This window comes from Cyprinodon variegatus, unplaced genomic scaffold, assembly GCF_000732505.1.
Source record: "Cyprinodon variegatus isolate N-32 unplaced genomic scaffold, C_variegatus-1.0 Scaffold2176, whole genome shotgun sequence".
Lineage (NCBI taxonomy): Eukaryota > Metazoa > Chordata > Actinopteri > Cyprinodontiformes > Cyprinodontidae > Cyprinodon > Cyprinodon variegatus.
In genome coordinates, this window is record NW_015152629.1 from 15,254 (window position 1) to 20,468 (window position 5,215).

A 5,215-nucleotide genomic window follows, 5' to 3' on the forward strand; every position below is an offset into this window, starting at 1 on the left:
AGGCTGCCAATCTGTTCCCCGTCGTCTTCCATGTTTTTGCTAGCTTGCAACTGTTGACCGTCGTGTTCTTTGCCTCGTTCTCTATTAAGCGGTGTACTCTTCTTCCCCTTACTGGGCATATTAATCACCCGCCCTATCTTTGCTTAGTTGGCCTTATCCCTATTTAAATTCGAGTTTTAACGGGCAGAAATAACCCCTTTGTGTCGGGAGCCTCGTGCACTAGGCTGCCATCACTGCCTCAGCTAAACCGGAACGAAATGTCCTTATTTTTAAAAGGAAAAGCATTGTACTTTTCAATGAAGATAACTTTAAACTAGTGTTAACTTTTAAGAAATACACTATATACATTGCTAATGTGGTAAATGACTATTCTAGCTGCAAATGTCTCGTTTTTGGTGCAACATCTACATAGGTGTATAGAGGCCCATTTCCAGCAACTATCACTCCAGTGTTCGAATGGTACAATGTGTTTGCTCATTAGCTCAGAAGGCTAATTGATGATTAGAAAACCCTTGTGCAATCATGTTCACACATCTGAAAACAGTTTAGCTCATTACAGAAGCTACAAAACTGACCTTCCTTTGAGCAGATTGAGTTTCTGGAGCATCACATTTGTGGGGTGTATATAAGTATATATATTTCTTTAAATGTTAGAACTGTAAGTCTACAGTCATTTTTACGATTTCCCACTTTAAAAAAAATGAAATTGTCCAGTGAACTGTTTCCAAACGAAATTTCTTTTTGTTTTACACTGGTGTAAACAAAATTACGAATAAAATCTGTCTAAAGTCTAAAGTAGTTGCTGCAGCTTCATTTTTCAACTCCCCAAATCTGTTCTGGTTAAGATGTGATTACTTATCAAAACAAACACTTTGTTGGTAGAATATACATTTTTTTAAATTAAGATTACAAAACAGACCAAAATACTTAAGACAAAAAGAGAGATGGAAATATGACCAGTGGTAAGAGCAGTGGATGAGTAACAATAAACTTGCAGTATCTGGTAGACATGGGATGAAACTGGTTGTGTTTATATACAAAGACACTGCTTTAAGAAGCAGAAATGTATTTCATGTTTTATGACCGAGATTAGGAGGGATATAAAGGTTAGGTATAAGCAGGGAAAGAAGTGATAAATAAAGCAGGCAAAAGCAATGAATGAAGGAGGAAATGGCAACACTACACATAATCATAAATGAATGGGTAGTTAACCAGTATTTAATGGGGAATAACCAGCCATATTATGGGACAAAAGCTTAGTTACCTTGGAAACATATAACAATATATATAATAATAATATAATATATATATTATTTTAATAATATAAAAATAATAATATAATATATATAAACATATAATAACTAATCAGTGTTGGGATCCTCAGACTTGCCCACCAGAGGGCGCCGAGGATCCTCTTCTGTTTTATGTTGTTTTTCTGTTAGGACTGGAGTGACTGTTGGGATCTGGAGCTGTACCACCTTCCTCCAGCAGAGTGCACCGTGGGTCTCCTGGAGCTGGAGCCTTCCAGCACACCTGAGACGCATCTACTCATCAGGAGACCTCCCCTTTATAACCAGCTGCCAGACCTTCCTTCGACGCCGCAGTGTTGACCTTAGTTTGGTTAGCAACCTGAGCCTTTGAAACTGAAAGAATCTTAATTGTCTCTAGTGAGAGATCAGATTCTAACTCTCCTCTGTTTTGCCTCTCAGGAAACCTGTCTCTAGCCTGAAGCTCTGGATGAGCTTAACCTGCCAATCTGCCCTGGTAAGCCAAACCTGAAGATTCCTATGTGGATTCCCCTGCTGCTCTTAGTGAAGAGCTGGAAAATCTGATCAAGGTCTGCCATGCAAAGTCAGAAGCTAGACGCTGCAGCTGCTCATGTACTCTGCTGAACCAACAGTCTCTGGACCCAACGGTTCCCTCTCTCTCAAAGAGAAGCCCGGACTCAGTCAAGGTAGAATCTGAATTATCAAGGACTCATCACTCATCTGCCTGCTCTACTAATCAAACTATCATCTCTGCAGACTTCAGTGAACCAGCCCGGACCAGTTCCAGAACCTGTACATTATCTTGTGTTGTTGAAACTTTCAATAAACTCTGTTAAACTTTTACCCCGCCTCCGTTGTGTTCTGCATGTGGGCTAAGAACCTTAAACCCATCATGACAATCAGGAGCTACAGTAATGTGTATTTGTCAAAAAAATATAAGATATATAAATATGAAATATATTTCAATTGCTTTCTTGGCACATATTTGGTGAAATTCAACATAAAATCTAAGATTAGAAAATTTCTGAGCAAGCAAGGGTTAATATTCACCCCAAAGTCAGGTTGGTGCCAAATCTGGATTGTACCTGGTCAGGGCGGCAGCTGCCACTGATCTGTGGTATTAATGGGAAAGATATGAAGGTTTGGTGTGTATCTTAAATGGGCACCATAGTATTTTAAGTCAAGCAATTTGCAAGCAAATGTTAGAAGATTAATATCCATTTCAAATAACATCAATAAGTTTAGAAAATGTTTTAAGCCCAAAGAAATCAAAAATTTGGTACTGGATCAGCTATGCTTGAGCAAATACGTGTCATCTGAAATTCAAATGTAAGATTAAATGATAGAGGGGAGGAAGAACAAGGTATATAAGTAACTGTTTAAAGGATAGAGATGCTATCTTCTATTGCAGGGGTCATTAATTAAAAATCAGTGGGGTCCGAATATAGAAAATCAAAAACCAGAGACATTTTTAATTATATAAATTATATATTATATTATGGATTATATATTATCTATTACTTTAAACAGAATTTAATAAGGAAATAAAATCAGGTTTTTAAGCATCCATGTTAAACATTTAATTATTTTATTAAAAATATATTAAAAATAAGAACATTTTTCTATTTTAAAATCTAACCTGTTTTTTAGAAGTACAGAACAAAAATGGTTCAGACCCACATATATTATAAAACACCTGAACTTACCGTTATTTTTTTTTTCTGCAGAGCAGTGGGCTTTAGGCTGCTCTGCAAGGCTTTAAACCTTGGTTTGAATAATGACAAAGCCAATGAATGATGGGTCATCCGATAGTCCCGGGACCAACCACCGATGCCGCCGGGTCTTTGGTCCTGGTATTATTGGATGCGAGTGTTATGTGTGTGTGTGTCTGCGTTTTTATTTTATTTATTTATTTATTTTTATTATTTATTTAGTTATTTACTTTATTTTATTATTTTATTTTATTATTAATTTTTTTTTTTTTTCTTAATTTTTTTTTCTTTCCCTGTGGTGCGAGTGGGGGCACTACGGAGGGATGGCATAATTGAGATTGTGAGTGTTTTTTTTCCTCTCCAAGGTTGGGGTCCCAACTGCACCCCCTCCCAAATACATCTCAAGTCTCCGCTAACTGCGGAGCCCATTCCCCCCGTCCTGCTCTCCCTCCGCTGGCTGGTGTCGGGGCTCGCCAGTGCACTGGTGGGGCTCGGGGTCTGGGGGTGGATGCCCGGGTGGCTGCCGGCTCATTCCTGGCGGCCTCTCCACTGCCCCGGCCGGCCGGGGCCTTGCTGGGGCTCCTGTCTGGGGGTTGGGTGCCCCTGGGGTCTCGGATCACTGGGGCCCGGGACTGGATTCGCTTCGGGGTGGGGCCGGGTGTTGTTCTGGGATTGTCAGTGCTGGTGCCTTCGCTTCGATGCCAGTTCCTGGGCGGTGCTTTTTCCGATGCTGGTCTTGTGGTACCGGTTCGGGGGGGAGGGGAGCTGCACGGCATGGTGAGGTCTTGGGTTTTGTTTTGGGCTCTGATTTTTCCGCTTGCAATTCTCCCCTTGCTTAGGGGAAATTTTTTTTTATGTGTTTATATGTATATATATATATGTATGTGTGTATGTGTATATATGTATGTATATATATATATATATATATGTATTATTATTTATTTATTTAGAAACATTGATTTATTTATTTTTTTTTGGGGTGGGGGGTTGTTTGTTTTTTTTTTTCTCCCGGTTGGCGCAGCGGTTGCGGGCAGATCAGTGTCTGGTGTCTACTGTCGCATAGGGGGGGCCTTTCTGCTTGGCGTTCTTTTTCCAGGGGGGGACTGGCATGTCTGTTCTCTCGGGGGGCGGCCCCGTTGGGTGGGGGTCCTGCTGGCGGCGCGCCACTGGTGTGTGGGGGTCTGGGCGGCTCCGGCGGGGTTGGTGTTGGGGGGCTGGTGTGGATGGACTGGCTGCGCTGATTGGGTCTTCGGGTGGGTTTTCCCGCTTGGAGGCATGGTGGAGCTGCTTTGGTCCCACTGATCGGGGTGGGTGGGGGGTGGAGTGGCTCCGGCCGGCGCGCGTCGGGGGGCCAGGGCGGCGGAGGTGCTTCAGCGGGCGTGTTGGGGGCTTGTGCGGGTGGCGAGGGGGGGCGTCAGGCACGGCTGTGCTGCTCTGGCTTGGTCTGGTGGGGAAGCGGCGTGGTTAGCTCCGCTCTGGCTCTGTACTGCCCGCGGGCTGCTGGGTGGGGGTAGTTGCGCCGGCTACGGTCTGCTCTTCTGGCGGTCGGGGGCGGCTTTTCTGCTCTTGGGTCAGTTCTCTGCACGGTGTGTTGCGCGCTGTTGGCGTCTGTTTTGTTGGGGTGGGGCCACGCTTTTGGCCTGGGGGGCGTTTTGGGGGGATTGCGCGTGGGCCCTGGTTGTGGGCGCGGCCGCCTGTGTGTTTTTCGGGGGTGGTGCGGTCGCGTTGGGTGTTGCGGCCGGTCGCCGGGGCTTGGTGCCGGGGGGCAGGGTGTGTTTCGGCGCTCTGTGGGGCCGGGGTGTTTTGGTCGTAGCCATGGGGGGCCGGTGTTCTTTGCCCAACCCTACTTCAGGGTGGCTGGCTGCCGGCGGAGCCCGCGGACTCGCCTCCGCGGCACCCCGGGGCGCCGGCATGGCGGTGGCTGGGGGGCTTCTTGGGGGCTGTCTGTCCTCCTCCCTTGGTGGGGTTCCGATGTCCGTTTCTGGCCCCTCCTTGGTGCCTTCGCTCTTGGGGTCCCTGTTTTGTCATTGTCTCCTTTCTCTTCTTTCTTTCATATTTTCTCTTTCTTTTTTCCTTTTCTTCTTCTGTTTTTCTGCTCTATTTACATTGCAGTGTCCATATAAACTGTAAAACTCCCTGCATAATTATAATAATTATAATTATAATAAAACAATAATAATTATAATAATTATAATAAAACAATAATAAAACAATTTGTATGCATGAAACAAGTGG